At 47.9% G+C, this 12,237-nt stretch overlaps 1 long non-coding RNA gene across 1 annotated transcript in view; it reads right to left on the bottom strand.

Annotated features, from left to right (window-relative positions):
- The window catches only part of LOC105464638 (uncharacterized), a 31,923-nt gene that overhangs the window by 3,560 nt on the left and 16,126 nt on the right, over nucleotides 1-12,237 (bottom strand). The window lies entirely within an intron of this gene.

Raw genomic sequence — 12,237 nt, 5'->3', positions numbered from 1 at the left:
GTGCTATGACCACACACTGGAGCGAGGGTGGGGCAAGGGAGGTGCCATTCAAGGGGGCATTCACTCAGGATCATGCCAGTGCAGAGTGGGGATAAGGGGTACAACAAGCTTTGGCTTTTACAATCAAGAAGGGAGAATCGAGGATTTAGAGCTTCGATTTGAAGATCATTAAGTACAGAGTTGGAGGAAATGTACTTGAAGATTTAGGACCAGTTTTCTTGCCATATAAAGGAGACTAGAGACATGTCAGAACCGAGGGGAGGAGTTGTGGGAGAGAGAGGCAGAAAAAGAGAGAAGTTAGCCCCAAGCTGGGGTTGCTGCCCTCTCTCCTCTGCTGATCAAATCCCTCAGGAAGTGTGTAGGCCAAAAACCACAGGTCCATTAAGAGGAATTAAAGACTACAAGGTCCCTAGAGATGTCCCATGTCCAGACAGCATGGAGCCGCACATAAAGATGGCCGGGGACTGTGCCTGGTGACACAATAGTCCTGCATTCCCACGTAGTATATGAGTCCAAGCATGAGAAAGCTCCATGTGTTTCCTGAGCTGGCCAGTGGCCAGATGTGCAATGTGGATTATGTGAAACTATAGCTTTATAACAAATATGAGCAGCAGATAAGAGCGGGGACAGTGGCCACCACTGAGAGACCAGCAAGGACAAACTACACCTCAGCAGAGGCCAGCAAGGACAGATGAGGACTGAGGGCTTATGGACTGGAAGTCATTGGAAGTGACTGAGTTATCCTGAATTGGCAAAATTAAGTTTTCTACCACTACTGGGAGTAAATGGGAGGTAGAGATATAATTTCTGTGAAAAAGAACGCAGAGAACTACAAAACGTTACTAAGAGAAATTAGCAAAGATCTAAGTCAATGAAACTATATCCCATGTTCATGAACTGAGACGCTCAAGTTTGTTAAAATGGCATTGATCTCCAAAATTTATCTATAAATTCAATATGATTCTTCAAAATTTTAGCAGTTTCTTTTGGGGAAACTGATAATTTAATTCTAAAATTCATATGGAAATTCAGAGGATCTTAAAAAACACAAGAAACCTTAAAGACAAAGTTGAAGGATTTAAACAATCTGATTTCAAGATTTACTACATAAGAATAATTAGGCAGCATAGTTTTAACACAAAAATAGACAAAAGACCAATGGAATAAAATAGAGAGCTCAGAAACAGACCCTCACATATAGTCCTTTTATCTATGACAAAGGCACTCATAATTAAGTGGATAAATGACATTCTTTTTCATCAATGGTACTGAAGCAATTAGAAATTGGCATAGAAAAAAAATGGACTTTAATTCCTACCTCACATAAAAATTAATTCAGGCTGAGTCACAGACCTAAATTTTATAACAAAGCAAGCTTCTAAGAGAAAACATAGGAAAATATTATTTGGGGATAAGCAAAGATTTACTAAACCAGAAATGCAAAAAACACTAACCATAAAAGACATAAAAACCATAAAAGAAATTGGAGTTTATTAAAAATTAAGAGTCTGTTTATCAAAAATCACACTATAAGTGTGAAAATGCAAAACATATACTGGGAGAAAATTTTGAAATACATCATATCTGACATAGGTCTCACGTGCAGAACATATAAATAACTCCTAAAAATAATAAGTAGACCAGGCACAGTGGCTCATGCCTGTAATCCCAGCACTTTGGGAGGCCAAGATGGCTGGATCACCTGAGGTCAGGAGTTCAAGACCAGCCTAGCCAACATGGTGAAACCTCATCTCTATTAAAACTACAAAAATTAACTGAGTGTGGTGGCGTGCACCTGTAATCCCAGCTACTTGGGAGGCTGAGGCAGAAGAAACACTTGAACCTGGGGGGACAGAGGCTGTAGGGAGTTGAGATTGTGCAACTGTGCTCCAGCCTGGGCAACAGAGTGAGCCTCTGTCTCAAAAAAAATAAATAAATAAAATTAAATAAATAAATACATAAAAGATGGAGAGCTAAATTTAAAATGGGCAAAGAACTTGAGCAGACATTTCACAAAACAGGATATAGAAATGGCCAATAAATGGCCGGGCGTGGTGGCTCACGCCTGTAATCCCAGCACTTTGGGAGGCCAAGATGGGCAGATCACAAGGTCAGGAGATCGAGACCATCCTGGCTAACACAGTGAAACGCCGTCTCCACTAAAAATACAAAAAATTAGCCAGGCATGGTGGCAGGCACCTGTAGTCCCAGCTACTCGGGAGGCTGAGGCAGGAGAATGGCGTGAACCCGGGAGGTGGAGCTTGCAGTGAGCCGAGATCGAGCCACTGCACTCCAGCCTGGGTGACAGAGCGAGACAACATCTCAAAAATAAATAAATTAAATTAAATAAGAAATGGCCAATAAATGTGCTCAACATCATTAGCCCTTAGAGAAATACAAATTAAAACTACAATGAGATATCACAACACACCAGAATGGCTAAAATTTAGAAGACTGACTATAGAAGTGTTGATTAGCTTAGGAAGCTAATCTTCTTATACATTGCTGGTGGGAGTAAAAATTGATACAACCACTTTGGGAAAAAATGTTTGGCAATATCTACTAAAGCCAAACATACACATTCAGTATAACCCAACAATTTTATTCCTGGATATAGACCCAACAGAAATGAGACATTTTTCATTATAAGACATGTACAGGAGATTTTGATGATAGCTTTATTCATCACAGGCAAAAACTTGAAACAGCTCAAATGTCCATCAACCATAGAGGTAAATAAACTGTTCTATATTCATTAAAAAGAAATAAATAAAAAGAACAAACTACCGATACATCTAACACATGGATAAATGTTGATGTGAAAGAAGACAGATATAAAAGGGCACATCCTGCATTATTCCACTGATAGGAATTTCAAGAATGGTTTAGATAAACTAATGGTAGTAGAAGTCAGCACAGTTGTTGACCCTTGGGAGCAGCAGGGGAGGGGAGTGTGAGGTCATCTCCTGGGGCAGTGCAGATCTCCATATCTTGATCTGAGTTATGGCTGCATGAATGTATACATAGATAAAAATTAACCAAATTGGACACACCTATGCACTTTACTATATGTTATTGCCTCCATTTTTTTTAAGTGGAAAAAAATAAATTGAAAAGTTACTATATTAGCTATCTATTTCTGCACAATAAATGACCACACACTTAATGACTTAAAACCACACACATATATATTACCTCACAGTGTCTGTGGTCAGATCCAGGTGCATCTTGGTCAGGTCCTCTGGTTAGGGCTTCACAAAGTTGCACTCAAGATGGTGGCTGGGGCCGGGCGCGGTGGCTCAAGCCTGTAATCCCAGCACTTTGGGAGGCCGAGATGGGTGGATCACGAGGTCAGGAGATCGAGACCATCCTGGCTAACACGTTGAAACCCGGTCTCTACTAAAAAAAATACAAAAAACTAGCCAGGCGACGTGGCGGGCGCCTGTAGTCCCAGCTACTCGGGAGGCTGAGGCAGGAGAATGGCGTAAACCCAGGAGGCGGAGCTTGCAGTGAGCTGAGATCCGGCCACTGCACTCCAGCCTGGGCGACAGAGCTGACTCCGTCTCAGAAAAAAAAAAAAAAAAAAAAAGATGGTGGCTGGGCTGCACTCTTATCTGGAGACTCAACTGGTGAAGAATCCACTTCCAAGCTCACTCAGGTTGATGGCAGAATTCATTTCCTTGAAACTCTGGGACTGAGGGCCATAACTTCTTTCTGAACGTCATTACCCTCAGCCCCTAGAGGCTGTGCTAAGCTCCTTGCCAAGGGAGCCTCATAACATGGACGTTTACTTCTTTGAAATCAGCTGGGACAATCCCTATAGCAAGTTGGCTAGCAGGATGAAGACTTATATAACAACATAATTATGGAAATACCATCCCATCACCTTTGCAATAGGCTACTGGTTAGAAGCAAATCACAAGTGCTACCCACACTCAAAGGGAAGGGTTACTGGGACCGCCTTAGAATTTGTCTGCCTTAGTTACAGTTCTGCTTATTTAAATTTGTAATTTTGAAAATGCAAATTCAATGTATTTAATTCTCTCCCAGATTAAAAAGCCCTATCTATACCCCCTAAAACCCTTCAGCTGCAGGTTAATTCTTCTCCTCTCCTTTATTTTCCTCACTGCCATTCAACCCATTGAAATCACTCTCTCTAAGGTTATTGCATTGACCTCGTCACCAAAATCAATGGACTTTTAAAAATCCTTGTTTTAATAATAGCTCTCTCCATTTCTTAAATATTGCCTACCCATAGACTTTCCTCCACGTACACGACGTACTATCTACACGATCTCATCCACCACTTCGGGTTCATTTAATCTTTTATTCAGCAAGTGTTGATTGTGTGTGTGCTGTGTAAGCTCTGGAGACACCAGACATTAACCAAGAGCCCCGTTTTCACAGAGCTCACATTTGCCATCTACCACCATCCTGACAGTTTTCAAATCACTATCTTCCACCCAGATCTCTTTTACTGAGACAGCCTCAGCATCTACTTCCTTGTCTCACCAAAAAGGAATTTACATCTTCTCTTCCAACTCAAGCCATTTCCCCTCCTGTGTTCCTGAGGTCAATTGATGCCCATATAAGACTTTGGGCCACCCAAGACTGAACCCAAGCATCATTCTTGGTTTCCACCCTCTCTAAGTCACACAGAATCATCCTCCACTTATTCTCCTTGCTCTGGTTTCTCAACTGAGTCCGCTGTCCTCATCCTCCTCCTTTGAACCACGCCACCCCTCACTTGCATCCGGCATCAGCCTCCTGCCACGTCCCCAGCTCTGAGCCTGCCCCATGCATCTCTTGACTAGATGACAGCCAGAGGGATTTTTCTAAAGTACAAAGTCATCATGTTACTGTTCTGCCTAAACTTATTCAGGCTCTCCTTTGCCCTTGGGCTAAAGTCCAAATGCTTTAGCAACGCTTACAAAGCCCTGGAGATGAGCAGCTCACCTCTCCCGCCCCATCCCTCCTCACCCTCCTCTTACACTTGATCCAGAGACATCCAGAGCCTCTGTGAGCTCCATCTGCCTGGAAGGCTGCTCTCTGCCTGCTTCCCACCCTCCTATTTGTCCTGTTTAGCTCCCAACCCCACTTCAGACCTTCATTTAGATACCACTTCCTCCAAGAAGCCTTATCTGGTCTCATCTCCCCAACCCCTTCTAGATTAGGGGACCTCCTCCAGGCTCTCACCACACGCACATCTCAGTATCACATCACTCACCCATCCACAGCACAGTTACGTGTCTCCCTGTTCATCTTATTCAATGGACTTCATATTCATTCCCTAGTGCTGTTGTAACAAATTACCATGAACTTAGTGGCTTAACATAACACTGACTTATGATTAGACAGTTCTGAGGTCAGAGGTCCTAAAATCCAGGTGTCAGCAGGGCTGAGTTCCTTCTGGAGGCTCCAGGGAGATCCCATTTCCTTGCCTTTTCCAGCTTCTAGAGGCCACCTGCCTTGCTTGGCTTGGGACCTTGGCCTCCACCTGCCAAGCTCTCCCACTAACTCTGACCCTCTTGCTTCCCACTTGGGAACACATTGGGCGCGCTGAGTAATCTCTCCCTACCAACAACTTTGACTTAATCACATCTGCAAAGCCCTTTTCACTGCATAAGGTAACATATTCACAGATTCTAGGGATGTGGACATTGTTGAGGTGCCATTGTTCTGACTACCACAAATCCGAGCTCCTCAAGGCCAGGGGCAGCCTTTTGCCCACTCCTGAATCCCCAGCATGTCGCACGGTACCTGGCCCAAGTAAGTGCTCATTAGCTGTTCTATCAATTAATGGGTCAGTTAATGAACAAGGGTATCGGGGCTGTCTTCTTAAACTCAGCAAAAAAGCACTGGTCCTGGGAAAACACTCACCCCATGTCTGAGAAGCTAAAGTCGTGGGTGATGAATGGGTGCAAGGCAACCAATGACAGTGATTATTGGCCTCACGTGTCTCAGCATTACAGTGGGCAGGTGAGTGCCTTCAGAAGAAACGGGTCTTTCCCAAAGCTACCAGCTCCTGCTCAGCCTGGCCCCTCACCCTCAGGAGAAGTCTGCATAGTCCAGCAGCAACGAGAGGGGCGAGTGGCCTCTCGCCTGATTGTGTGTGTGACATCGAAGTCTATACCACATGGAACATGCATGACAGCTGAGCACGAGCGACCCTGAAAGCACACAGCAACTAAAATAATTAGGCAAGGCCACTGACACATGTGAGGCACTGCTTTTAAGCATTTAACATATTCTAACTCATTTACCCTCCAGTAAGTTTATGAGTATTATTATGCCCATTTCACAGAGGGGAAAAACTGAGCTCCACTGAGGTCAAATAACTTGCCCAAGGTCACACAACTATTAAGTGGCAGAATCAAGATTGGAACTCAGGCATCCCAGATGCAGAGTCAGCTCTGAAGTGCTATGCTGTGCTCAGCAAGTCCAAGTCAGTAAGTCCCAGCATCAGGGATGATCTGCACAGCCACTTGGCTCTGCCTCGCGCTTCCCTGTCCACCCTCAGCATAGCAATGTGGAGAGAGAAACCAGATGGAAAAGGAAGAGTCCAAGGATCTGGGGGGTCACTGAATCTGGGGGTTACTGGATCTGTGGGTCACTGGATGTGGGAGTTGTGGGATCTAGGAGTTGTTGGATCTGAGGATCGCTGGATCTGGGAGTCGCTGGATCTTGGGGTCACAGGATCTGGGGGTCACTGGATCTGGGAGTAACTGGATCTGGGGGTTGAGGGATCTAGGGTCACGAGATCTGGGGGTCTCTGGATCTGGGGCTCACTGGAGCCCACTCCACACCTCCTCCACCAGAACAGCCTCACGGAAGACCTGCACGCTTCCCAGAGCGGCACTGTGCTCATGGAAAGATCAGGGCACAAGATGTGGCAACTGGTTCTGCCCGATGCGATTTGTGGGCCATGCCTGGATCCTAGATCCTGATTTGAACAAATCAAAAGTAACAAGACATTTGTGAGATGATCAGAAATTGGAGCTCTGACTAGTGATTTGATACTCAGTAAGTATAAAAACTAGATAAGAACAGGTTTTTCTGCCTCCTACGGTTAAACTTGTGCCCCACAACAGAGGTCCCCAACCCCCAGGCCATGGATCTATACCAGTCTGTGGCCTGTTAGGAACTGGGCCTGACAGCAGAAGGTGAGGGGCAGCAGGCGAGCATTACCTGCCGCCTGAGCTCCGCCTCCTGTCAGATCAGCCGCAGCAATAGATTCTCATAGCGGAGCGGACCCTATTGTGAATTGCACATGTGAGGGATCTAGGCGGTGCACTCATGAGAATCGAATGCCTGAGATCTGAGGTGAACTAATTTCATCCCAAAACCATCCCCCACCCCCATCCCGGCCCATGGACAAATTGTCTTGCACGAAAGGGGTCCTTGGTGCCAGAAAGGTTGGGGGTCACTGCTCTACAAAAGTAGTTTCTTTTTTTCCTTTTTGAGACAGGGTCACACAGCATCACCCAGACTGAGGCGCAGTGGTGTGACCACAGCTCACTGGACTCAAGAGATGCTCCCACCTCAGCCTCCCGAGCAGCTGGGACTATAGACATGGACCAAGACACCTGGCTCATTTTTTAATTTTTTAATTTTTGTAGAGATGAGGTCTCGCTATGTTGCCCAGGCTGGTCTTGAGCTGCTGGGCTCAAGTGATCCTCCCACTTTGGTCTCCCAAAGAGCTGGGATTGCAGGCATGAGCCACCGCCCAGCCCTTTAAAAGACTAGTTTTCAAATGTTCAGCAGAGCTCTGTGGGGCTGCTGGGTTAAACTCTGAGCGTAAATAGGCCTCGGTGAGTACCAGGACTCAGTTTTAATTTTTTCGTTCTGATCATGTGGTCACAGTTTTTTTTAAAGAGTCCATATCTTTTAGAGATAAATATGAAAATGCTTATAAATAAAATGGGAAGATGTCTGAGTTTTGCTTACTTTTGGGGGAGAATAAGATTGGCCAAGAGCTGCTGATGGGGGCTCTAGCTTGGGGATGGGCACCGGGGGTCATGGGACCATTCTCTCTACTTTTGTGAGTGCTTGAAATTTTCCAAAATTAAAAGAATTCTTTCAAAAGGTTCAACTTCTTACTCTACTCCCAGGATCTAAGGAGATTACAACCACCTTCACTCCATCAGTCCTGCTCTGAAAACAGATTAAATTATCAACATTTCCCTTGCCAAAGGATATTTGCAACTGTCGAGGACAGACATAAAGAACGGCACTAAGATTTTCACCTGCCGGGGCTTGGGGGAGGAGGAAAGACTTTGACAGCTTCCGTGCAACTGGGGCATGAAGCAGGGGGTGGGTCCAGGATGGAGAAGATCCAAAGTCTAACGTTGTAAAGATGTGCTGATTTCCCAGCGCTGTCTCTGGGGAGCTCTGGCAACACCAGAGGGCAAAGCACAGCTGAAAGCTCAGAGCTGCGGTCCCAGGCCCTGGGGTGAGTGGTCCCCCAATGGCAGGAACAGAGGGGAGTGATGTTGTGTCTCCATGTGGAGTTGGGGGGTTGCTCAGGTGTACGGACCTGGTCCCACTTTAAAGCCAGGGGACCGGCCTCTTATACCCTTAGCCAGTCAGTTGTTAGCTGTAAGGTTGGGGCGGTGTAATTTAAACTCCCAGAAGAGAGCGGATGTGAGCCTTTAGCAATAAACAATTATAGCAGCTGGAGAATGGATGGTCCTCCCAGCAGAGTGGATCTGGGAAGTAGCGGACACCATCGGCCTCTCCCCTGGGGAGCCCCATCCTGCTGCCAGTCACTGACCCTTAGAGCTAGAGGAGCCCCAGACACTTCTCTTGCAGTCTGGAAATGCATACACACAGAGGGACTAGTTCAAGAAGACAGAGGCCCAGAGAGGAGAAGGGACTTATCGAGGGCCACAAAGGGCCAGGACTAGAATCCAGATTCTTGACCCCATCCTTGGACGGAGGCCTCCGTTTCCTGCAGGTCTTCCAGCTGCTTGGGGGTGAACTCTGTTTACACCAGGCACACTGTCTGGAAGCACCAGGAGGAGCCTGGTTCAGTACGGTCATAGGAGGTTTTCTAACCGGCATTCACTGAAACACTGATCCTCGAAGGGACCCCACTCCCCAACACCAGCCTGCCTGTCACTCAGCACCTCTCAGTTCCTGCCTTTCTGTCCTTAACATGCATGCACACACATGCACACACATGCACGCACACACACACACACGCACGCACACACACACACACCCTGAGAGGCTCTCTCTGTCCTCTAGGGCTCCACTGCACAGTCTGATGAGGGTCACATTATTCGTGCCACGTTTCCTCTGCGTGCTCACCTCCCATGGACACATCTTACTCACTCCTGCCTCGGTCCCTGCAGCGTCCGGTGTAGAAACTCCATGAACAAATCCATGAATGACAGTGCTGGATCTCGGATCACCAGCTCAACACACTCAGCGCCTTTCTTCCCTCATGACCCCGTGCCCCCACCCCAGGGCCCCCAAGCCCTCATGGCTCTCTCCCTCTGTAAGCAGGATGGGGATGGAGGCAATAAACTCACCACCCCAGATGACAGGGACGGGGTGTATCGTGTCTTAACCGAGAACCCGACGAGGACAAGGTGGAGGCTTGCTGGTGGGATTCTAGACACACAACAGGCCAGTGGCGACTGTGGCTGACATTGATTGCTATATGCCAGGCCCTGTCTGTTGCAAGCATTGTTTCAGCTACTCCCCACCACCTACCCCCCAGGGACAGGCAGTGGCCCTCCCCATGAGAAGGTGAGGGAAGACTCAGATGCTGAGGTGTAAACAACCTGCCCACAGTCAAAGCTCCGGGGAGCAGAGCCAGGACTTTGCACAGGGCACCCGTTCTGGCCGACAACGTCCAGGGCTCATGGCCGGGCCCACTCTGCTGCTCTGCTGGGGGCTTCTGGAGGGTCCTACCCAGCTCTGTCCCTGTCCTACCTCCCCTCCCAGAACTGAAGGAACAACGAGAATACGTACGGGACCAAGGCATCGCGTGGCCCCGTGCAGAGCATGGTCCTGAGCTGGCTGAGGGCACTGGCGGGGGGCAGGGCAAGGCTAAAAAAGTTCTTCCATGCCCCCAAGCAGCCTGCTGCCTGCCCTCGTCTGTCAGCACACTGTCACCTCCTAGCAGCCCTGCACAGGTCCTGGAGGTGGGCCAGGACAGCAGGGAATAAGTGTTCTAAGGAATCAGAGTTCATGCTTTGTCTTGAAAAAGCAGACAAGAGAGTCAGAACAAACTTTTCCCCATGATGACTAAGGTCTGCCCTCTGCAACTCCTTCCTCTCCTGGTTGTATAAAATTCCTTGTAGCAGCTCCCTATTCCGTGAGACAAGCATTACATTAAAGTTGGAAGGGACCCTAGAGACCATCACTCAATTTCCATTCCCACTGTGATACGCACACGAGCAAATCACAAGCGGAGAAAAGGCCAAAAACCAGAGCCCAGGACCAGAAATTCAAACCTTCAAGGCCACTTTGCCCAAAAGCAGACCCCATAGAATACCAATTGCATAGAACCACCAGACTATGAGAAAAAAGATTCTATGGCCAGCCGAGTGCAGTGGCTCACGCCTGTAATCCCAGCACTTTGGGAGGCCAAGACAGGCAGATCACCTGCAGTCGGGAGTTTGAGACCAGCCTGACCAACGTGGAGAAACCCCGTCTCTATTAAAAATACAAAATTAGCTGGATGTGGTGGCACACCCCTGTAATCCCAGTTACTCGGGAGGCTGAGGCAGGAGAATCACTTGAACCCGGGAGGCGGAGATTGCGGTAAGCCAAGATTACACCACTGCCCTCCAGCCTGGGTGAAACTCCATCTCAAAAGTAAAAATAACAAATAATAAATAAATAAATAAATAAATAAAAAGATTCTATGGCCAATTAAGTTTGGGAAATGCCCTTAATACTAAGACAGGGTGTGCCACTTGTAGAAAATCTCAGCACCTTTCATATGAGAAAAAGGGTGAAGAGGATATCCATGGTTTCCCGAACTTATTTGACCATGGAACCCTTGGACTGCAGATCCATCAGGACCAATGTTCCATGGAATATACTTTGAGGAAGGTTATTCTGGATTCTTGAATCCAACACCCTAGTGGATATTTGACCCATTCCTGCTGCCACAGCTCTCACAAGTGAATGTCTAGGTGGAGGTGCAGCTCCAGTGCCCAGGCACTCACTCTCCCCGTGGACAACCAGTTCCATCTGAGGCAGCCCTACTAAGAAGCCTCTCTTCTCCTGTTCTTTGCAGCGGAGTCCAGGCCTGGGTCCAGGGATTGTCCTCCCAGGTATGCAGAGTCTAAGCGAAGCCGGTGGCTAATCTGGTTCAGGCCTCTGCCACCAGATACATCCCTTAGTCCAGCCAGCTGTGTCAGAAGGACTCCTGAAGGCTTGGGAGCTGACAGAGGGACAGTTCCCAAGCATAGCTGGGCAGAGTCATGAAGAGAGTCATGCAGCACTGTGTCTATGAGCTCAGCTTCTGAAGCCCATGAAAGAGGGACACCCTCTGCCCACTCGCCCCACTAAATCAGGGGTTGTCACTGCAGGCCCATGGAGATACCGATCAGGGGGTCCCACCCAGCAGCCCAGGCCCAGAGCACTGGTGATGGAGTAAGACCGCGCGTGGTTCCAATTCCAGGCACTTCCTCACTGTGTGACCATGGCCAAGGCAGGCAACCTCTCTGAACCTTGGTTTCCTCTTCTGTGCAGTGGTGCTGACTTCCTGAGTATTAAGGGAGGTTGCCCGGCAAAACTGCCGCCTGGCACAGCGCCCGGCAAACAGCGCTCACCCAACTGTGAGGCCCCATCTGGCTCTTTGGCTCTTGGTAATGTCCTTTCCTTTCCCCTCTACCCAATCCAGGATATAGTCACCTGGGCTATTTGTCCCTCCAGACTTCCCGAGGTTCTTTCCCTGCACCCCTGTGGAAAATGTGGATACTCAACGGAACTTCCTGGATCCACAAGTCAGACTTAAAAGTGAGAGGAATGCCCCTCCCTTTTCATTCATCCAGGAGAGAGTCTGAGACCAGCCCACTCTCTCTCAAGGATTTGTTCATTAGCCCCATCCCCATGGAGAAACCATCTCTGACCTCAGTCCCCACAAGCCAGCTCCCTTTCTTCCCTGCCCAGCTCTCCACTTTCTGGGACAGAAAGGCTACACTGGATTTTCTCACCAAGTCCCCAGGCAGCCCCCAAGCCCTCGTGCATCCCGCGGCATCAGTATACACAATA

This window comes from Macaca nemestrina, chromosome 12 (genome assembly GCF_043159975.1).
Source record: "Macaca nemestrina isolate mMacNem1 chromosome 12, mMacNem.hap1, whole genome shotgun sequence".
NCBI classification, from domain to species: domain Eukaryota; kingdom Metazoa; phylum Chordata; class Mammalia; order Primates; family Cercopithecidae; genus Macaca; species Macaca nemestrina.
The sequence above is the reverse complement of the archived record's forward strand: the minus strand, read 5'-3'. Positions and strand labels throughout refer to the sequence as shown.